The sequence below is a fragment of the Triturus cristatus genome, chromosome 11, assembly GCF_964204655.1.
Source record: "Triturus cristatus chromosome 11, aTriCri1.1, whole genome shotgun sequence".
NCBI classification, from domain to species: domain Eukaryota; kingdom Metazoa; phylum Chordata; class Amphibia; order Caudata; family Salamandridae; genus Triturus; species Triturus cristatus.
In genome coordinates this window covers 281,812,735-281,837,437 of record NC_140594.1, presented here as the reverse complement: position 1 = coordinate 281,837,437, position 24,703 = coordinate 281,812,735, and positions in this window count along the sequence as shown.

The window sequence follows — 24,703 nt, the reverse complement described above, 5'->3', positions numbered from 1 at the left end:
AAGACTCCAAGCAATCAAAAACCTAAAAGCGGCAGCTAAAATCACTGGGCAACCGATAATCTCTCAACCTAGAATATTTACTATCTTTAACCCTCTACCCAAGGATTGTCTTACTAAATCCGGAGATAACGATAAACATGATAAAAATTCTAATGATCAAAATAGTGATACGAATAGTCTGAGAGATGAATATACGGGATCTGTTGACACGGCGGGTCTTGGACCCCTAAATCCTGAGAAAGACACTGATCAACATCCCGCCTCGGGCAGATCAACTCTAGCACCCATTCAGAAAACAGAAGGGGCAAAGATCTCAATAACGGTAAACAAAACAAAAACTAAGCATCTAGTACCAAACAATAGCAATAAGGATCAGCTAACAGGATTAATAATACAGGAACTTGCCCCCGATCCTTCCTCAACTGAGACTCAATACCCGTTAACAAATAAAGCAACCACTGAGGAAGATTCGGATTCCGATATATACGAAACTGGATTGTCTACTTCAAGCGAATCTAGTGCTATTACCGACACAAGCGATTTGAGTTCTGGACAAATTGACGATGATTTAAACTCCCTTGATTCTCGTAAATGTGGCAAAATCAATTTAGATACAACCCCTAGGAAAAGATTAGGGAAAAAAAGGTCCAAACAGCAAAGACATAACAAAGCAAACCACCATGAAAGTAATGACCCCGGTACTGAAACGGACATTGTCAAAGGAAAAATAGGCTCCACACGGAAAAATCCCTTTTCACAGAGTATGGATGAAAGGAAACAACAATACTCAGGCTTGGAAGAGATAAAAGGGGGAAACTCTAATTTGCAAAATTCTGGTCCAACAGCAGAACCATCGCTTGGTGAAATTTTGAGCTCAATTAATCATTTTCATAAAGATCTTAAGAAAGACAACCAAAGAAATCATGCTGCTATCGAAAAACTACAAGGTGCAATTAAGAAAGTAGGCAATACATGCACTGAGATTTCAGACAGATTGGTTTCTGTAGAAACACGTACAGAAAACCTGGAAACCGATGTTATTGATCTTCGCAAAAGAGAAAAAGAACATGATGGGATCATAAAAGACCTCATGCTTAAAATCGAGGATCATGAAAATAGATCAAGAAGAAACAATCTGCGGTTTCTTGGAATCCCTGAAGGATCAGAAGGAAACGACGTACGAGATTTCATGATCAAACTTCTCAAATCTACTTTCCCGGAACTCGAAGGTTGGGATATGGACAAGGAAATACATAGAGCTCATCGATTCCCCTTGATGTTATCTAAATATTCTCAGAAACCTCAACAATATCCTAGAGCGATTCTAATTAACTTTGGGAACTTCCTTCTTCGTGAATCTATTTATAAATTGGCAGACCAACATCCCAAAGGGAATACAAAGGGTTTAAATTCTTTGTTCGACCAGATTTTGCGCATTCCACCATAGAGAGACGATGGAAGATGCGACAATTATTTACACCCTTTGAAAAATCGGCGCGACTGTTTACCTTCAAAACCCAGCGAGACTAAAAATAATTTATAAAGGCACTACGAGAAGCTTTATAAATGATATCCAAGCACAAGAATATTTAAAGGAAATATCTGAGTCCGGACCAAGAAATCCTGTTAATCCAACCAAGGGGGAAAAAAAAAATAATACAGACAGAAAATGACATTTATTTAATAATGCACCCTAAACTAGATTGTTCTAAATACAGGAGGGTCAATATGCTGGGAGTCTGCTATTGTAACATTCTATGAATCTTTAGTACAATAGAGCATATTCAGTTAGTAGATAGAGATGAGCTATTAAACTTTTCGTCACTCGTATTTTTAAGGGACACAGGAGTGGGCCACTTGGGGGCTGAATCGGGTGAAACACTCAGACGCCCACACTTGGGTACCTTGGCACCTAGGATGCCTCATTTGTTGGTGTGGGGGGTGGGGGGTGTGGGCTGGGGAGAAGGAGTAAGAGAGAGGGGGGAACAGGCACTCACTTAAAGGGAAGGAGAGCAGGAATCAATATTATTACAAAATATATAGTCAGCATTTAGAGATTATTAAAAAAGAAAAACTCAGTAAATCTGAACGTGTCAGGAGAATAAAAAACTATAATGGCTAGACTCAACATATTATCAATGAATGTTTGCGGTCTTAACGATATAAAGAAAAGACAGAAAGTTTCAGAGGGTCTTAAAGCTACTGGGGCTGCTATTGTGTGTCTTCAAGAGACACATATTGAGGGGGCTCAACATTATCTACTCAAAACGTTAGGATACCGAATTATTGCAGCCACAACTCAGGGGACACGTACTAAGGGGGTCACTATCTTAGCAAAGGGTGGGGGAGTGCAATTCCCGCGAGTTGTAGCCGACACACTAGGACGATTTGCAATTGCCGAATGTCATATTAACAATGGGGAAGAAAAATTAACTATATGTACAATATATGGTAACACTAGTGACGATCCAAAGGTATTGATCCAGATTTCTAATGAGCTAACTCATTGGCCGCTACCTATGATTATTTGTGGAGACCTAAATATCCATTTATCTAATGAATGGCTTACGGATCAAAGGTTTATCTATCAGGGTAGTAAACATAAAGTTTTTAATGCTCTAAAAGAAATGTGCATGCTCCATGGTTTAATCGATGGGTGGTCAACAAAATATCCTACAGATCCTGGTTATACTTTTTTTTCATTCCCTCATTCAACACAAGTACGTCTCAATTATATGCTTATATCCAATTCTTTGAGATCCAACTATCAAATTGACAAATTACCTAGAGTACTGTCGGATCATAATCCTCTAATGTTCAGCCTCACGATTTTTCCAATGAGATCTAAAATTAATACATGGACATTTGAAAGAGCGTTACTTTATAATGATGTATATTGTCAACAAATGAGTACATGGATCCCGTTTTTTTTAGAGGATAATATTGGATCTACTTCAATTGACGTAGTATGGGATACCTTGAAGGCCTGTGTCAGGGGCGAAACTTTTAAATTCTCCTTAAACAATAATAAATGGGAAAAACAAAATATGGCATTGCTAGAGCAAGACCTACGAAGAGCTGAAGAGGATCTAACTAAAGCCATACAGGAAGGCAGGGCGATAGATAATGAGATGGGAAAAGTGACAATAGCCAAAAATCATATCTCCGCAATATTTGTTGGAAAAGCTATCGTTCGGGCTAACACCTATTTGAAAAAAATATATGAGCTCAACGAAACAGTGGGGCATCAGCTAGCTGTTAGAACCCGGGAAGTAATCTCATCCGCATTAATCAAAGAAATTAGAGATCCATATATGGGCCTAAGATCTGAACCCGCAGAAATTAGAATGGCTTTTCAGAAGTTTTACAGGAAATTATACCAAGAAGACGACAACGACTGCGGGGACCCCAAAACATATTTAGATCTGTCAACTCCAAAATGTTTGCAATCAGAGGACCAGGAATTTCTAGATAGTCCAATCTCTTGGGAAGAAATATTAATGGCTATAACCGGCCTATCCAAGGGAAAAGCATCGGGCATGGATGGAATTCCTACCGAATTTTATGCTAAATTTGCCCCACAATTAAAGAGTATTTTAACATTACTTTTCCAACATATTTTTCAGGGAGGGAACCCACCGAAATCCTGGTCAAATGCTAAAATTATTGTCTTCCCGAAGAAAAATAAAGACGCTAAAGAAATGGGCTCTTATCGCCCGATCACTTTGATTAATGGGGATTCAAAAATTTACTCCAAAATCTTAGCAGCTCGATTGGCACCCATTATTCATAAAATTGTATTGGAAGAACAACACGGTTTTATTCCCGGGAGATCCACAACCGATCATATACAAAGAGTTATCTCCCTTTTTGATTACACAGGCATGACAGGAGACCCTATGTCGCTTATACTGCTTGATGCAGAAAAAGCTTTTGACAGGGTCTCCTGGAAATTTCTATGGGCTGCCATGGCAAACCGCGGGATTGGAGAAATATATATACAGGCATTAAAACAACTTTTTATAAACCCCACTGCCCGTGTTTTGATCAATGGGACTTTGTATGATAGCTTCACCATCCATAGGGGTACAAGACAGGGATGCCCCTGTTCACCCCTTTTGTTTGCCATCTATATTGATGTATTTGTACAAAGACTAAAATTCAAAACTTCAATACCTCCCATTAAAATACGAGATCTAGAAATAAAATGCTTGTGCTATGCAGATGACATAGCTATTGTCACAAGCGATCCCATTGAAGCTATGAAACATATAGCGCTAGAAGCATTGGATTTCGGCAAAATTTCTGGATATAAATTGAACTCCAGCAAAACCCAGATAGTAGTAAATAATAACATCATTATGAATGATATGAGGATTGTTGATAAAGCAATATATCTTGGGGTAAGCATTAGTGCTAAAATCGAAAATATCGTGGACAATATTCAGCCCCTAATAATCCAAACTAAAAAAGAACTATCTCGGCTGCACAATCTACATTGAACTATTGGTGGAAGATCCAATGTGGTTAAAATGTTATTCTTTCCTAAATTCTTATATTTTTTTAGAACCATTTGTCTTGAATTCTCCCCATTAATTTTTAAAAACATCGACTCTATGTTTTCACATTTTATTTGGGGATACAACAAATCACATAGAGCACTTAGATGGATCACTTTACCTAGAGAACGTGGGGGATGGTCATTACCTAACTTTAAATTATATTATTGGGCCACTGTACTAAAATACAGCAATAGCCTCCTAATGGAGTATTCAATGGGTCACAATACACCCACCCCACAAGAACTTATTCTGGGCGATGACAGTATCGGTTGCCTGTGGCGCCATATGAATGATGATTATTTCAAAAAAGTAAAATTTAAAACTATCTCTTGCATTTTTAAAGTATGGTGTAATATAAAAAAATTGATCGGGATAGGCCGATATTCATACTATACCCCCGTATTTCAGAATGCGGATCTTCCCGAAATATTTCATGACATATTCATACAACGATGGACTGTGTTAGGTGTTAAACGACTTGGATGTTTTTTTTCTGATAGGGGAATAAAATCATTTGATGAATTAAAAATTGAGTTCCATTTGACAAATCAGGATTTTTTTAAATTTCTTCAAGTGAGAGATTTCTTGTGTAGGAAAATGGGTGGCAGTATCAAATTTCAGCGGTGTGATATTATAGAAAAATTGAGATTAGTCAAGACCCCGAGAATTGGGGAGATATATGCAGGACTAAACGCTTTATTACCCGACGATATGAACAAACATCTGACGATATGGCAGACCAGACTGGGGGTCACATCTCAACTCCCCAGCGACGCCTACGATATGTCATTATCTCATTTAATGTCTATGAAACTTCAAGCGCAATTTTTCAAAACATTTTTTTCACTCTATTACACTCCTGAAAAAATAGAAAAGTGGGGGACTGGGATTGGAACGTTTTGTCTGCGATGTGCCCTTCCAGCGGCAGATATAACGCATATGTTTGCCTCATGCCCCGCTTTAATCAAAGTCCTCTCTGAAATCTCTGACTTTCTGTCAAGGATTTTACATAGTAAGATTAACATTGCGAATATAGAAGTAATGTTGGGTATCTCTAACAACACATGCTCTAGTGAACAACAGGGACTGATTTTTGTTGGCATGGCCATCTTCAGGATGTGTGTCGCCTCAGCCTGGATAGATCCAATACCCCCTTCATTTTTTGAATGGAGAGCTCGGTTATTGGCGACCTGCAGTTTGGAGGTCGCCATATATAAGAATAAAGGGAGGGATAAGAGGAAGAGGGGTATGAAGATCTGGGCACCATTGATTACTTGGTCACAAGAAAATTGATTGTGGAAACGGGATGTTGATCTGTGGTACACAGCAAAATTTTGTCTCTCTTTCATGTTTTTTTTTCTTCTTTATGTATAAATATGCTCTCTGCTAGTAAAAATGTTTTTTGATGTTCCTGCTCCTGTTCCCCGTGTGTGGGGGGGGGGGAGGGGGAGGGGCGTTAATGTGATGTTTTCGAAAAAATTAATAAAAATCTATATAAAAAAAACGTCTCAGCAATGGCAACAGCTATAAAGTCACTTTTCGTATCAGAAGGAGGCTACCCCAAATGAAAAGTACTAGCACTCCACCCATTCTCCCCCAGTATGTCTCCATACACAATTAGCAAACCATGGAATAACAGGGGCCGGAACTTTAAATGCCCAACCAATACAGCAACAGCAGCAAAGTCCGACCTTTGTTCAAGTATCGCCTGTCCATGTCCCTTAGGTTGTCCTCCCATACCTATGCCCCATATACAAGCTGTTTCACAGACAATGTCACACTTGCTTTTGCGCCCCACCTAGCCGGCTATGCTCTTGCTACCGTACGCCATGCCACTCATCTGGACAGACCAGCGCTAGGTCCCCCTGGGAGGGCGCCCCCGGCACGCACCTGACAGGCCTCTGCGGGATCCCCAGCTGATCGCATCATGGTCTGCAAAAGCGCCTCCCACTGAGCTGATATGGGCGTCTTCCTGAGGCCCAGCGTTTCCTCCCTCAGGAGGGCCGTGCTCTCTGCCTTAGCCCACACCAGGAATGAACCTCGCAATGCCTGCACATGTGGTGCATCCGCCGCTTTCCAGCGCTTGGTGAGCAGCCGCTTTGCCACCACGAGCCCCAGGTCAATGAACCGAGAGGTGACATTTTGTGGAAGGAGCTCTGTGAAAGAGGTGTAACAGGTAGGTTGGCCATTCGAACGGGATATTGCGACCTGTGCTCTCGCAGAGCGCCTCTTGTACTGCCTGCCAGTATGAACGCAGTACGGGGTAGTTCCACAACATATGGATTAGGTCGGTGTCTAGCTCCGCACAGCGGGGTAAGCCCGCGTCCGTGCGGTGGAAGTATCTATTAATGGATGCGGGCGTGAGGTACGCTCTGTGTAAGATGAAGAATTGTATTTGACGGAAGCGCATGTTCCTAGGGATCTTCGTCGGGCCCTGCAGCATCCTGTCCCATTCCCTTTCGGCCATGGGCCGGGCCAGGTCCGCCTCCCACTTACGACGCAGCGGAGTCAGACTGACCGCCGCATGTGTGTGCAAAGATGCCGCAAACCACCGAACCAGATGTCTCCCCCGCCACATTACATGGAGATATTGCATCGTGTGATGTTGTTCCAGTTCCTCCCTGAGATCTCCCCAACAGCTCGTGAGCGTTGCCATCAACGACCGATGACGAAGAAAGTGGCCAGGAGCCAACCCCTTCTGCTCCGCTAGGGCGGCGAACGAGAGGAGGGCACCCTCCCGGTAGAGATCCCCCAGCGTTTGTATGTCTACCGCACTCCAGTCCGCGAGTTCCGAAGCACTAAGCACCCCCTGCCCGCTAGGAGAACCTTTGAGCGGTATGGCCGGGGCATAATGAGTCCGGGCCCGGGTGAGGTAGAGGCTACGGCGGTAGCATTTGTAGGCCACCACCACGAGGAGAGGCACAGGCTTCGATACTTTCACGGCCGGGTGGAAAAGCTTAATGATGTCAACTAAAGGGAGGGGGGGTGCAGCAGTCGCAGTATCATCACGTCCTCTATCTGCCAACCACCGGGCTATCCACTGCAGCTGCGCAGCCAGGTAATAATGCTCAAAGCACAGCATTGCAAGTCCCCCCTGATCAGTGGGGAGGTACAGCTTGGGTAACGCAACTTATGGCTTGATGCAAATAAGAAGACAACAGCTGACCAAGGTCAAGCACCTCAATTCCAATAAATAGCGTATATCAAAGATCAAGTGCAACAACTCCCCGCATCTGCTGTTGAGAGATGCCAATCAATAGAACAGTCCAAACAAAAAATGGAAGGTGCACTCTAATGGAAGTCAAAAGATAGAAAGTACACTTGAAGTCCAAAACGATTCTTCTTTTATTCACAGTTGTTTTACTAAAAACGGCACACAGCCAACGCGTTTCGTTCCCTAGTGCCACGGGAACTTCGTCAGGGCTGTAACAATCACAAAGACATTTTTTATACATAAATATACATATATATACATTAAAAAAAATTTTACAATACAAATGACCAAACCCCAATGCAACACATAAAAAACAGATAAAGTAAAAAAACAACAGAAATTCATAAACATATATGTTTTAAAGAAAACACAACAGTTCCAAAAGAATAAGTGACCCAGAACCAAGATACAGTTTGTTACTCATAATCACATACTATAGATAATGGACAAAGCTGTATAATTGAAGTTCACGAAAAAAGAACATATAATCATGAATATTTAATCAAAAGGTAATGCTCGAGAGATAATACAGGTGAAAGATAGAAAGGAAAGGAACATAGTAGGAATAAAACAGAAAAGTAAGCGAAGAAAAAATGAAAGATACAAATCGGCCCAAAAGTCAAAATTAGATTACACATCGAAAAATAACCAATACGTGAAAAAAGAAAGGCAAAGAACAAGAATAACACAATAGACAAACAAGCCAGAGGGTTGTGACCCATATGACAGACCAGAGAGAGAGAAGTGACCAATCCCAAAAAAGAAAGGAAAAAGAATAAACAAAGAGAAAAGGAAAACCTAAAATCATCTGAAAAAGATAGTGAGATAGATCTTTAAATACTGAACAGAGTCAAGAATCTTCTAAAAATAGTAAAGGAGAGCATCTCACCTTACTAAAAATATCAGAACACTTTCAGAATGTGCGTCAGAATTCAATTTCAGTGCTTATGGCGTATGGCAACACTCATACGGATATTCCAATTCAACCAATCCAAGTATTCTTAAAGAGATTTTTGTGGTAAGTTATCATGGCAACAATAGTATTAACTGCAGAAAGGCACAAGTACCACTAACATAGAGAAACCCAATATAATATGCCTCACCTGGAGAGTAAACCAGTGGAAGAAAATAGTCAACTTATATCAAGAAAACGTTCCTAATAGTCAAAGGAGGCAGATGTGTATATGACATAAGATGATCACTGAAATGATTAAATTGAGTAATTACCCAAAAATCAATATATAATAAAGATAAAAAAATGCTAGTTTGATTCGCAGAGTGTGCATAAGTCAAGCAGCAAAGATAAAACACCTCACCTTGATGAAGGGGGAATACAGTACAGAATAAGTCGCCGATACAGGAGCGGTAATATTCACTCAAGTAATAATGATAGAGAACCATTCGTTCCCGCTATCAGATTTCTGAAAGATAGATAGGGTCAACTAATAAAACCCAAATCATTCAAACATGGACAATTCAAAAGTAAAAGAGATAATCAAAGGGCCTTATTAAGGAAATTGGAAAATTATTAAGTCCTTAATAAAACCTAATTCGTTAGCACCCCAAAGGTAAGGTATAGAATAAAGTCCCATATCTAAGGTATACATTTACATGTGCTAACAACAACAGTAAAATTATGATCTCAGTATCCTAATTAGTAGCCAAGGTTTACATGTAACATATTATGAGTAAAAGTGCACAAGTGCACATATGAGCGACAATCACATTCCTATTAAGCAAGGTTTGCATAATAATTATCCGCAGTAAAACAGATTTGTTATTCTAGAAAGCAATTTAAAGTATGTCCAGAGTACTCTAATGAGATAGCAAAGGTCAGCTTAACAAAGGGAGCGAGTAGGGATATAAACGGGAAAACAACCTGTTTCTGAGTGTACCACGCAAATTACAAAAAATAAGGGAAACAGTATAGTATGTAACGCGCAATTTAGAAGGGCGACAATGGAGGCATTAACCAACAAATATTGCGAGGCAAAAAGACAGCGCGTCTATGTAAGCAAGCACAACTGACCCCGGCAATTAGCACAGGTCAGTTTAATGAAAGGAGCAAGTAAAAATATAAACGGGAAAGCAAACCGTTTTTAAGTGTACCACGCAAAATGCAAAAAATAAAAGAAACAAAAGATTATGTAACGTGTAATTTGAAAGGGGGGCAGTGAAGGCATTAACCAACAAATATTACGGAACAAAAGGATAACGCATCTATGTAAATAACCACAACCAAGCCTAGCAAATGTAGTTTACCTCGTCAGCAAAAGGAAGTCAAACAGCCTGATAACCGTGGACGGCGTGGATCGGTATAAAGGAACCCGCAACTTCACATCCAGTTTAAAAAGAACCCATTGTCGGAATTAATGACGTAAACGTGCTAAGGACAAATATCACCATAAACGAAGGACCAAAAACCGGTAATGGAAGGTATCCATATCATGGCGGCCATATTGGAATGCCCAAATATTCTGTTCTCACTAGTGACAACCTGGTAACTGAGGACGGTACGAATTAATATAGGGAACGCCGACCCTCGCGCCCTCCGTCGACTATCCTGTCTCTAATCCTGTCGGTATGCATGGCATCGTGTGGATGACCTGTCAGGGAGGCGATTGATGCTACCCGCGGTCGGATCGCCCACCGGGAACCGGACTTATGCCTGGCGGAAGATTGCGGCCTATCTCCGAGGGATGCCAGGGGCTAGAGTTGGCAGGATGCCCGACTTCTAGTTGAACAACAACGGCCAGGCGAGGTGTCAACTGTCGGACGGAGGTCCCCGTCCTTTCACTTTCGCTTTCTCTCCCTTTGTCAGCCCTGCTCCCGGAGAGCTCTTGGTGGCTTTATTACCCTATGGACGCTCTGCAGGCTACTCTGGTGGCCCACTGCAGAACTGATCACTCCTGATCCCTTTCATTGAGAGGGACCCGTCTTATCTGAACCGACCTGCTTGGTATCAACCATGTCGGGCAAAGCAGAGGTGGATCGGCTGAAGGCTAAGTCTACCAGGCGGGGAGCCTATACCCAAGTCAATAGTATGGACCGCTATGCTCTGCAGAAGGGATCACCGAGTGGGTCGAGCCAGTCGCCGTACACCCAGAAGGCGGCCTCGCCTTTGGCCCCGGAGCTCTCACTACGGGATGTCATGGGCGCGCTCGAAGGGATGCAGACTTCGATTGGGAGACAGTTTGATGCCCTGGCGCATAAGGTGGATGCCATCTTGGTGGATGTTAAGCTGATTTGTGCGGACTTGGGCAAAACGAATGAACGGGTTAGGACCCTGGACCTCAAGACCACGGGCCTCACCGATGATGTCACGGAACTGCAGATCGAGGTTCGTAAGCTGAGGACCGAGAGTGATCTCGCCGCCCGCCGGCTGGAGGACTTTGAGAGCCGGGCCAGGCGCAACAACGTGCGCGTCATCGGGGTCCCGGAGTCCTCGGATGAGGCTTCGGTTGACCTGCTTGTCGAGGACTTGGTGCTTAATCATCTGCAGCCTAAGGGTCTTGGAAAGTTCTTTGCGGTTGAAAGGGCCCATAGAGTGCCGGGTGGGAGGCCCAAGGTGGGTGCCCCACCGAGGCCGATCGTCGCTCGGCTCTTTCATTTTCGATATCGGGACGCTATCCTGCAAGCATCGAGGGTGACGGGCCCGGTCCCTTTCCAGAACGCGTCGGTGAATTTCTATCCGGACTTCACCCAGCAGGTGCAGAGGCAGAGACAGGGCTTTCTGGGGGTGAAGAGGCGGCTCCGGGAGAGGGATCTGAAGTATGCCATGCTCTTCCCCGCCAGATTACGTGTGGTGCACGAAGATCGGACATTCTTCTTTGACTCTCCTGTTATGGCCGATGAATGGCTGGACGCTTTGCCCCGGCGACGGACGGGGGAGGACATTGCCGAGGATGGGGACAGTGGCCGGGATGGGCAGGGCTGATTTTTCGGAGCCGGTCTGACTCGATTTGGCTATATTTAAAGACTTGAATAGGGTGCAGTCAATGCGGAGGGCTGCGGGAGGACGAGGGGTGCTCTTTTCCTCCCTTAGGGTACTTTTTGTAGATTTTGGGTTTTGTAGGGCTACAGGCACACTGCAAGTTGGGGGGGCTTTGTAAGCTGCAGCAGGGGTGCAGGGTGGGGGGGGTTTCTGGGATTTTGGGTTTGTTGTTGGGGGGTTTATTTCTGCAAGGCATGGTGATTCTTTCCAGGACTGTTCCATGGTGGCTCTTCGGGTGTGGGGTGGGCCTCTTTACGTTTGAGGATGGGGGGTAGGGGTTTAAGTGTTATAAGCTGGAATGTTAATGGTTTGGGGGATCGCATTAAGCGTGGGATTGTTTTGCAATTCTTGAAACGGTCAATGCCGGATGTTGCCCTGCTGCAGGAGACGCATCTTGTAGGTAATACGTGCTACGCTCTGAATAGGAGGGGTTATAAATTCATAGCACATTCGGGATTCTCCTCTGGGTCCAGGGGTGTGGGCATCCTAGTCAGAGCCTCGCTACCATTTGAGGTGGACTCCACCATTGTTGATGATAGGGGGAGGTTTGTGGCGGTGGCGGGGCGGTGGGAAGGAAGAACTTTGGTTTTAGTTTCGGTTTATGTCCCGCCGGCCCTGCAGGCCTCCACGTTCACAGATCTGGGTGGGGCCCTGCTAGATCTCCCGGGGGGTATGCTTGTGGTGGGAGGTGATTTCAACGCTGTTGGCTCCGGCCTGCTGGATAGATACCTGCCCAGAGACACAGGGGGGGCTCAGAAGTGGCTTCCAGACTTCCTAGACACGCTTGGCCTGATAGACTGCTGGAGGCTCCGGCACCCCACACAGAGCCAATACACGTTCCACTCCGGGGCACATGGTAGTCTTTCCAGGATTGATTACCTACTCACTCTGGCTGCGCATGCCTCATTGGTCTCCGAGGCGAGGCACATGGCGCGCGGTATATCTGACCATTCGCCAGTGTGGATCCGGCTGGATCTAGGTCGGGAGGGAGGAGGAAGGGTGGCCCCTATCAACCCGTGGTATTTCCGAGACCCCAAGATGCGCAGCGCGCTGGTAAAGAAAGTAGATAATTTTTTCAAGGATAATCAGGGATCCGTGGACTCGGCAGTGTCGCTGTGGGAAGCATTTAAGACCGTGCTCCGAGGGGAAGCCCTCTCCCTAGTAGTAGCTGCCAAGCGGCGGAGAGATGGCGAGGTTCTGCAGGTTGAGGAGGAGATCGCGGCTCTGGAGGGAGCGCTGGAGGAGGAGGTTACAGAGTCCTCACTGCATGAGCTTTGCTTGAAGCAAGCTGAGTATAAGGACCTGGTGACGAACGCCGCTAAGACCCTCAGTAGGGAACAGCAGGGCCGTTTGTATGATGTTGGTGACAAGGCAGGGAAACTCCTGGCTTGGCTGGACAAAAAAGAACGGGTCAATAGAGTTGTGCCAGAGTTGACGGGAGAGAGGGGAGAGGCGATTGTGGAACCTGAGAGGATTGTAAAGTGTTTCTCGGATTATTTCTGTAGGGTTTATGCCTCAGTGTCGGATAGGCCGCCCGAGGACTCGTGTGATCTCCTCCGTGATATCGAGTTGCCCTGTCTCTCCGATATAGATAGGGACGATTTAGATGGTGACATAACGGTTGACGAGGTGGCGGGGGCTATCCGCGCGTTAAACTCGGGCAAGGCCTCGGGACCGAACGGCTTGCCGGTCGACCTGTACAAGCTATTTCCGGATAGGGTCGCCCCTCACCTGCGCGCCATGTTTGTGGAGGCGCGGGGGAGTGGGACCCTCCCGTTGGACCAGCGACTGGCGACGATCGTGGTTCTACACAAAGAGGGCAAACCCCGAGATAAGTGCGCCTCATATAGGCCTATCTCACTTCTTAACGCAGAGCCGAAAATTCTGGCAAAAATCCTGCCGACCCGATTGATTAGGGTACTCGGTGACTTGGTCCACCCGGATCAATCCGGCTTCATCCCGCACCGAAACACAGCGTTAAATCTTCGGCGCCTTCATGGTGTAATCGCCAGGGCGGGCACTCTGCGTGAACCAGCTATTGTGGCGTCTCTTGACGCCACGATGGCCTTTGACACGGTGGAATGGGCATATTTGTGGGCCGTGCTGACCAAGTTCGGCTTTGGCCACGGTTTTGTGAGCTGGGTGAGGTTGCTGTATGAGGGGCCACTTGCGAGTGTGGTGGTGAATGGTCGGGCGTCGACTCCGTTTCAGCTTGGGAGGGGTACTCGGCAGGGTTGTCCCCTGTCGCCTTTGTTGTTCGCCCTCGCCCTTGAGCCGCTGGCTGCGTGGATACGTTGGCACCCGGATATACGGGGCCTTAGATGGTCGCCTGAACACGAGGACCGTATTTCGCTCTATGCCGATGATATCCTGCTGTATCTTGCCTCACCCAAGAAATCACTTATAGTCGTCTGTGACGTACTCACATCTTTTGGTAGGAACTCGGGTCTTGTTATCAATTGGAGCAAATCGTATTTGTATGTTCTTAGTGGCGAGGTTCCACCGATCCCTAGAACATGTTCGATACAGGTCGCTCAGCAGGGCTACGTGTATTTGGGGATTTTTATCTCCATGGACTCTGCTGTGCGATATGAGAAGAACCTGCTCCCCCCCCTGGCACGACTGAGGCGGGATGTTGAAGGCTGGCAGCGGCTGCCGCTATCCCTCGTCGGGCGTGTGGCCCTGTTCAAAATGATGTCTCTTCCCCGCTTCCTCTACGCACTGCAGAATACTTTGGACTGGGTTCCGGCCAAATACTTTCGGGAGGTCGAAGGCCTCCAACGAGCGTTGCTTTGGGATGGGCGGCCGCGAATAGCTATTGCAAAGTTGACGCTTCCATGGTACGACGGGGGCATTGCGCTCCCAGACATCCGACGGTACTATTGGGCCACCCAGCTGAGCGCGATTAATCATGGGCTTTATGGCCCTGTCCTCAGCCCTGGGTATGCCATGGACAGGTGGTTGCTGCGTGGAGGTAACTACTACAGGGCGTTGTACTCGCGGTCCCTAGACTCGTCCCTCATGGGGCCCACTGGTGTGGCAGTGCGTGTGTGGAAGATGGCAACTGACTCGCTGGGCTGGAAGGATAGGCTCACCCTCGCTACCCCGCTGTTTGAATTGGAGAGACTGGGAAGGCTTTGGCACACAAAAGGGTTTGATAAATGGGACCTGATCGGCATCTCCAGGGTGGGAGATGTGCTGAATAAGGGGAAGGTGAAGTCCTTTGAAGAGTTGCAGACGGAGTATGAGCTGGGGCCCTCCGAGTATTTCCGATATATTCAGGTGCGTCACGCCCTCCGATCAGTCCTCGTAGAGGGTGAGAAGGTGCCTGAGTCCTCTCCTTTGGAGGACCGGGTCCTTGATGGCCATATGCCCGAGAGCACGATCTCGCTCATCTATAAGAAACTGATCAACGTCCGGGCGGACATGCTTTTGGGGCTGAGGGACCAGTGGACTAGGGATGGCCTCGAGTTGGATGATGAGGATTGGCAGTCGGCTGTTTCCTCTCCTAAGGAGGTCGCGATCCCGTCGCGTCTGAGGCTGGTGCAGCTTAAAATACTGCATCGAGTGTATGTGACGGGGCCAAGGCTGGTTCACATGGGATTCTCGGAGGACGGCCTATGCAGGAGGGGATGTGGTATGGTGGGTACTTTCCTGCATATCATTTGGGAATGTGGTGTCATTACGGAATTTTGGAGGAGAGTCCATGCAGTGATGGGGGAGGTGACGGGCATTGCTATGCAGCCGGAAGCGCGGTGTTGCCTCCTGAATGTCTGGGGGCCCACTGACCACGATGAGGCACAGACCCAATGGGTGACTCTGGGTAACATGGTCGCTAAGAGAGATATCGCGCGATTGTGGGGCTCCGCGGGGCCCCCCACATTGACCGCGTGGAAAGAAAATATGGACTGGAGTATGTTAAGGGAGAAGACGGTCTATTGCGCTAGAGGCCGCCCCCGGAAGTGGCACGCCATCTGGGGGCGGTGGAATCAATACAGGGGGGGAATATGTCTTGCCCCGGATCTGGATCCTCCCGAGGAACAGCTTTCCTCCTAACCTTCTTTCCAGCTCAGTATGGTTTATGGACTTTTTTGGCCTCTGCTGTCCCCCTTCTTCCTCTTTACACTGTACTGTAACTGGTAGATGAGTGGGGTCCGGCCTCCCCTGGGGGGCTTCACCATGGGCTTTCAGTGTTCTCGCCTTGCTGGGGTTTGTTGTGTGTTTTTGTGTTTAATTAAAATTGAACCTTTGCACTACTCCTTTCACGGTACTGGGGGCGCATCTCTGTTGCTATATATCGATGCTGCCGAACCTCCGGGTTGTCGGCTGAATAGCTGTGTCCTGACTTTTGAAAATAAAGGTTTTTTAAAAAAAAAAAAATATATAGGGAACGCCGCAACTTCACATTTAGTTTAAGGAGAACGCGCTTTCAAAATTAATGACAAAAATGCGCTGTAAACAAATATGACCATGTACGAAGGACCAAAGATCGGTAACAGGAAGTGCCCATATCATGGCGGCCATATTGGAATGCCAAAAAAATCCATTCTCGCTAGTAACAACAGGGTAAAAGACTGCCAATTAAGATTAACGATCTGATATCGAAATAAAAATTCTTGCCAATTTGGTAGGCAGAAAAATAAAGATTTGGTCATGAATATTCGGGAATTTATCCCTATGGTATAAACAAAGATGTATGTTAAAAGGACATAATGAAATGAACCTAGAAAAATGAATATTTAGGTCCTGTGGGGGCCCTATTTGGAATATGTAGATATTGAGTAGCATGAATCAAAGGGGTATGCTAGACTATGTTACAAAGCAAAAGTCTCACCCATTGCAGGTATCTATTCAAAAAGTTGAATAGATGAACCATAACCATCTTCCGTCAGATCAAATTTGAGCGAGGATCTTTTAAAAGAGTGGGAGGGCAACCTTGAGAATGCATCACAAGTCATGATGCAAATCCTAATACGACATGCTAGGGAGAAAGGAGATAAATTACAAGGGGATTTTGAAGCCCTAGAAAAAGAAATTAATGATATGGAGGAAAAAGATCTTATTGAAAAAAAATTCGTAATATTGAAAAGGGTAATGGACGAACATCAGACCTATTTGAAGGAAAAGAAATTGAAAAAAATCAAGAGAGATGATAGGGATTACAATGACGGACGCATCTACACGTTTGTGAAGAAATTTGACAATGTCCAGGGAGGGGAAGATAAAAAAAGAATTAGGGACGATCGGGAAGAGAGAGATGATGTGCGCTCCGTGAGTAGCGTTTCTTCCTCCTCTGTGAGCAGTGTAGCCTCCAATATACGACAAGGAGTCCCTTTAGGAGAAGGAGCTTCTTCCTTTCAGAAGGAGCTCGCGAAACTCAGGATCAGCAGCAGACTCCAACAAAAAAGAGAACAACCCAAATCAGGAGGGGAGGTAGGAGGTCAGAGGGCAGGTACAGGACGAGGGCCAACCAAGAAACTGAACACATCAACGAAACCTTAACCAAGAATGGGAATTTACTATGTACTCTCATGAGACCAGATGATATCAATAATGATTTTGAACTTAAGATTGTAAATCTGTCCAATAAAATTCTTGACAAAGATGAAATGGCTATTCTGAGTAAAGGTTTGAATTTCTGCCCCACCCATCGAACAAAATTTCAATATTGATAGTGGTCTGAAACCAAGATCTAAATTTGTGCCCACTTTTAATTACCATTCAAACATTGACATGTTCTACAATAAAGTAACTGAAGATTTGTACAAACTGGAGACACCTGCTAGACGTATTCAACGCATCAGCCACAACATTACTGCCAGTGAACGAAAAGTGCTCAATAGATTACAATCAGACAAATCGATTGTTATAAAAGAAGCAGACAAGGGCGGTAATGTCGTGGTTATGAATTATTGCGATTACATGTCTGAGATTGACCGACAGTTGAGTAATACTCTTTGCTATGAGCAAATTGCCAGTAATCCCATCAAGAAAGTTACAACTATGATTAATATGAGATTATGTGAATGGAGAGATGTTGGCTTATTGTCCGAAGATGAGTTCAGATATTTTAGGATTGATAATCCGAAATATCCTTGCATTTACATCCTACCTAAAATTCATAAGGGCGGCACTTTTCCACCTGGCCGCCCTATCATTTCAGGAATTGACTCTCCGTCTGAAAAACTCTCAGAATTTGTTGACCGTAAACTTCAAAAACATGTTTTAGACCTTCCCTCGTACATCAGGGACAGTAACGACATTCTGGTCAAATTTTACGACTTTCAATGGTCTGATGAACTTTGCTTTGTCACTTTTGACGTTGAAAGCTTGTATACATGTATACTTAAAGACTTTGGAAGATTGGCTGTACGCTCTTTTCTGGATAGAGAAGGTGCGGATCATTTTGATTACAACAAAATGTTGTTAGAAATGATTGATATCATCTTAAGCAATAATTTCTTTTTACATGGTACTTCTTGGTTCCATCAGATACTCGGGACTGCCATGGGTTCAAAATGTGCTCCCTCTTACGCATGCCTCTTCATGGGGCGATTTTAAGAGAGGGAGTATGCCTGGCACAGACGTGCCTCCCCCTAGACCGAACATATCGTGTTCTGGGGAGGTACATCGACGATATCATCGTTTTGTGGTCTGGATCCATTGAATTGCTAAATGAATATTACACCTATCTAAATGACAACACTTTTAATGTAAAACTGACAATGACACATGATACAATGAAAATCAATTTTCTTGACATACAGTTTTACGTAAAAGAAGGGATTATACAAAGTACTCTTTTCAGAAAAGAAATTGCCTGCAATGCAGTCCTGCATGCTGAAATTGCACACTCACGGTCAGTCATTAACAATATTCCCTACGGGGAGATGATACGGTTAAGAAGGAACTGCAGTGAGGAAAATACCTACCATGAGAATGTGCTTGACTCAAAAAGGAGATTTCTGAAAAGAGGCTACAATCAAAAAGTACTGGACAGGGCAATCGAAAGGGCACAACAACTCAAAAGGGAAGACACGTTGCGTGACAAACCTAAAATAAATGTCACTGCCCATAGAGACAAGACAGTTAGGTTTGTCACTCAATATAATACCAACAGCAATAAGATTTATACGGTATTAAAAAAGAATTGGAGCCTCCTTAAAGACATTCCTATCTGCAACGAATGTCTACCCAATAGACCTTCCATAACCTATCGCAAGGGCAGATCTTTGCGCGATGCGCTGTGCCCTTTTGATATGGTCCAAAGGGAAAAACTATGGGCCCTTTTGTTAGAGATGGGTGCTCCCCCCTACCTTTGCCACTTATTTAAACGCCTCCACTCTGGCACCTATGCAAGGGTGAGATATGGGAGATGTGGGGAAATTTCTGGGCCATTCCCGGTTGAAAAGGGTGTGAGGCAGGGCTGTGTCCTGGCCCCCACTCTTTTCTCCCTTTTTATCAACGGGTTGATTGAGTATCTCTTGCGCACCGCTAACTTGGACTCCCCTGTACTGGCGGGGCGTAAGGTCCCGGCCCTAATGTTCGCGGATGACACGCTTTTGTTATCTAAATCTTACATGGGCATCCAGCGTACATTAGAGGCCTTCTGCTCCTTCTGTAAAATCAGGGATCTGGAACTGAATCTTTCCAAAACTAAATTTATGGTTTACGGTTCCAACTCATTTAATTGCCCCCACCCTAAGCTGGGAGATGTTGAGCTGGATAGGGTTGCCACTTTTGAGTATCTGGGGGTGACCCTAAATGATAAAATGAATTGGGGGTCCCATTTGGCAAAGGCCAATTTGAAATTAGCTCAATCAGTGGGGGGTATCCTGAAGGTGTTTAACAATACCTCTTTTAAACCTTTGGGCCCCCCCATGGAAATGTATAAATCGCAAGCTAGAGGAGGAGCGCTCTATGGCGCTGAACTATGGGGATATTCCATTCCCGCTTCCCTCTCTTCTACTGAAAATTCCTTTATTAGGAGATTGCTGAAACTACCCTTCAGCACTCCATTAACCCCCTTGAGATGGGATCTGGGTCTGGTCCCCATAGAAGAGATTGCCCTGAACCGTCCTCTCCAGTTCTGGAGGCGTCTCTGGTCAACGCCTGAGTTGGTAAGCTATAGGTATGATCTTGGTGATATATTGGCAAGGGGAAAATCGGATAAGATCCCTTGGCTTACCTATATAAAGAACCTCTGCTACTTAATTGGGATGGGGAACCTATGGTCCGCCCCGGAAGAGACCTGCCGTGCACTTTCGAAGAATTCATTACGGGAGGTCTCGAAAGCATATCGGAAGGGAATTCTATTCCACTCCTCTCTGGGTAGGCTTACTGACACCTTTCTGGATATTAAGTTTAGTCCCCAGTTTGAAGTTTTCCTGGACGTTATCCAACCACCTTTGGCAAAGAAACTCTACATCCAGTTCAGACACGGCTCGCTACCACTGAGGGATCTCACACATAGATGGTCCAATGTTTCGGATCCCGTAAGCACGTGTCCTTTATGTACTGTTACCTGTGAAACAGAGTTGCATGTTGTCCTTTTCTGCCCTTTATATATCATTGCAAGAAAAAAGTGGATCGTCCAGTTATGCAAGTCTAGGGGTCTCAGGGACCACAAGGAGGTGTTTAGAATTTTGAAATATGATACTACCCCACTGATAGTGTTTGCAATGGCCAAATTTCTCCTCTCAATGTGGTTTACAAGGTCCAAATTTATGATTTCTGCTACCCACCTCCCCTGATTTTAGTATTACCTACATTGCCACTACAGTACTTTGAGGTGTAGTGAGTATATCTTTGGCCCTGGATACAATTTTTAACAATTTGTCTCTGTGGAAAAACCACGTTCCTTCACTGTGTATTTTTATGTAATAATTTTAATGTTTTAATGGATTACACTCTACACATGTTTATTTAATCTTGTTTTAATGTACATTTCTATTTATGTCTTTTTATGGTATTTTACCGAAATAAAAGCTTTGACTGACTGACATATACACATCTGCCTCCTTTGACTATTAGGAACGTTTTCTTGATATGAGTTGACTATTTTCTTCCACTGGTTTACTCTCCAGGTGAGGCATATTATATTGGGTTTCTCTATGTTAGTGGTACTTGTGCTTTTCTGCATTGATTACTATTGTTGCCATGATAACTTACCACAAAAATCTCTTTAGGAATACTTGGATTGGCTGAATTGGAATATCCGTATTAGTGTTGCCATACACCATAAGCACTGAAATTGAATTCTGACGCACATTCTGAAAGTGTTCTGATACTTTTAGTAAGGTGAGATGCTCTCCTTTACTATTTTTAGAAGATTCTTGATTCTGTTCAGTATTTAAAGATCTATCTCACTATCTTTTTCAGATGATTTTAGGTTTTCCTTTTCTCTTCGTTTATTCTTTTTCTTTTCTTTTTTGAGATTGGTCACTTCTCTCTCTCTGGTCTGTCAAATGGGTCACAACCCTCTGGCTTGTTTGTCTTTTGTGGTATTCTTGTTCTTTGCCTTTCTTTTTTCACGTATTGGTTATTTTTCGATGTGTAATCTAATTTTGACTTTTGGGCTGATTTGTATCTTTCATTTTTTCTTCGCTTACTTTTCTGTTTTATTCCTACTATGTTCCTTTCCTTTCTATCTTTCACCTGTATTATCTCTTGAGCATTACCTTTTGATTAAATATTCATGATTATATGTTCTTTTTTCGTGAACTTCAATTATACAGCTTTGTCCATTATCTATAGTATGTGATTATTAGTAACAAACTGTATCTTGGTTCTGGGTCACTTATTCTTTTGGAACTGTTGTGTTTTCTTTAAAATATATATGTTTATGAATTTCTGTTGTTTTTTTACTTTATCTTTTTTTATGTGTTGCATTGTGGTTTGGTCATTTGTATTGTAATTTTTTTTTTAATGTATATATATGTATATTTATGTATAAAAAATGTCTTTGTGATTGTTACAGCCCTGACGAAGTTCCCGTGGCACTAGGGAACGAAACGCGTTGGCTGTGTGCCGTTTTTAGTAAAACAACTGCGAATAAAAGAAGAATCGTTTTGGACTTCAAGTGTACTTTCTATCTTTTGACTTCCATTAGAGTGCACCTTCCATTTTTTGTTTGGACAACTCTATGGCTTGCATTACCCGATAGAAAGTCCTGAAGTGACCGCGCAAAGGTTGCGAAAAAGGATGCCGGGATATAAATGGGCAGGTTGGCGAAGTAGTACAGGAATCGTGGTAAAATCACCATTTTGACTAAAGCGACTCGGCCCGTGACCGTGAGAGGAAGTGTACCCCAGAACCGCATCTGAGTCTTGACTGCTGCCACGGCCCTGCCCAGATTGCCCTCCACAAGATCCGCTGGCTGACGATATATCTGGATACCCAGATAACGAAAGGTATCTGGCCGCCATTGGACCTGCACACCCCCAAGATAGTTTGGGTCTTGAGCGTTGGCTCGGAACGCATACAGACAGGACTTAGCGGCGTTTACCCGGAGGCCTGAGAGAGCTGCGAAGTTGAGTAGAATGCGCTCCAGTTCAGCCGGGATGTGAGCCACATCTCTGACAAAGACCAACAAGTCATCCGCATAAAGCGATACCTGATGCGTCGTATCGCCCAGGGGAATGCCATCAGCCAGCTCCCTACGGAGTGTGGCAGCGATGGGCTCTATTGTGAGCGCAAACAGGAGGGTTGAAAGCGGGCACCCCTGTCTGGTGCCACGGCAGACTGGGATGGCGTCGGAGATGTACGGCCCGGTTCTCACTCTCACCGTGGGGTCCTTGTAGAGGAGGGCTGCCAGCTGAAGGAACCCGAGGCCCAACCCGTAGTGCAACAATGCCGCCACCAGGTATCCCCATTCCAGACAGTCGAAGGCCTTTTCAAGGTCTAGAACCAGGCAGCCCGTCCTAGGCCATCGTTGGACACTGTCAAAAGCCACCCGGAAGAACCGCCGCAAATTAAGGGAGGTGCTGCGCTTAGGCACAAAGCCATTTTGGTCGGTATACACCAGCACCGGCACCGTTGGCGCCAGACGCTCCGCCAGCACCTTAGCCAAGATTTTGTAGTCCGCGTTAAGCAGAGCAAGGGGGCGATATGACCCCAGTTGGGTGAGATCTCGCCCGGGCTTGAGCAGAGATACCAGATAGGCCTCTCGCATGGAATTGGGCAAGGTACATTCTTCAAGGGCGGCCAGATAGAGAGCGTGCAGTTTGGGTACCAGTGACTCCTGATAGGTCTAGTAATATTCCGCTGGGAGCCCGTCAGGGCCCGGCGCCGTCCCGGAGGCCAAAGAGGCGACTGCCTCTCCGATCTCATCCATGGTGAGGGGACACTCAAGCGACTCTTGATACTCATCTGGGACCGTGGGCATGCAGGCAGCCTCCAGAAACCAGTCCAGATCCTGTGCCTGTCGGCGCCCCGTCGAACGGTACAGGGACGCATTGTTCCGTCATTACCTGATGAATCTCCCATTGCGTGTATACAAGTGACCCGTCGGACCCGCATATAGCATCTATCAGAGCGTGAACGGTCTCCTGTCTTAGCAGCCAGGCCAGCAACCTCCCCGCCCTGTCTGACGTGGCATGAACTCGAGCCGAGTGAGCCGCATAGTTGTGGCAAAGCAAACGCTCCAGGAGCTCAGCATGGCGCGTTCGAAGCCGCGCCAGCCGGGCCAAGTCACGACCTCCGCCCTCTCCGTGTTGTTCACACGAGAGTAGGCGTGATTCCAGGTTAGCGAGCGACAGTGCAAGCCGCTTGCGAATATTCCACGTCGCGCCTCAACAATGCCCCCTGATAGTGGACTTATGAGCGTCCCACTCTATCAGCTCACTATTCATTGTGCCCTCATTCAGGTCAAAGAACTGCTCGATCGCCGTGCCTAAGGATGCACAAAATTCTACATCCTCCAGGGCCGCTGGTTGGAGGCGCCACATGGGGACTGGGGGACGGCCGGGGTTCCATCTGAGACGCAGTCTGAGGGGATTATGGTCGGAGTGTGTCCGACCTAGATATTCTGCCTGGTCTATCAGGGGAATCAACGAATGGGATCCCACCACCCTGTCGAGACGCACATGAAGGTCGTTCCCCACTGAATAGTACGAGTAGATGCGGTCATCGGGATGCAAACTGCACCACATATCGAGCAATGCCCAGTGCGACATCCAGTCGGTGAGGGTCCGCGCGTTCGAAACCACTTGCGTGTTGCGGAGGGGCGGAAAAGACCGATCAAGGTGTATGTCAAGGACTGAGTTAAAGTCCCTGCCAAGTAGCCAGGGGAGGCCCGCATATGGTGGCAACGCCGTGGACAGATGGGCAAGAAATGGCGATTGTTCAACGTTCGGGGCGTATAAGGAGCCTAGTAATATGTGTTGTCCATGAAGCCTCCTGCGCACCAATGTGTATCGCCCCGCCGGGACGACTACTACTTCCGTGCAGATAAGTGGTGTGTCCGCCCTCACCCAGATCAGTGTGCCGAGGGCATGTGCGGAATATGTAGTTCCAAATAGGTGACCCCTCCTGCGGGCGTGCAACCGGGCTATTTCAGGCTGTGTCATGTGAGTCTCTTGGAGGGGGGCTATGGCCGCCTTATGTCTTTGCAGATAAGCAAAATTGGAATATCGATGCGCTGACGTGTGCATACCCCATATGTTCCATGTGATTACGTTGGTGGTGGCCATCTGAAGGAATTAAAGGCTATATAGGTGACGGGGCCGGGGTCCGATCGGCCGGTGGAGGGGACATGGGTTCTAGATGTCATGTCGGTGTGCCGCAACAAAGAACAGAACAAAAGAACGTATGTGTGTTGCCGAGCACACGAACTGGGAATCGAAAACTGTGTAACTACCAGGGCAAACCCCCGTACGGGCATTCGTCCAAACTGCAAGCTAAACGCTTATGGAGTGAAACCAAGCCAGGTAG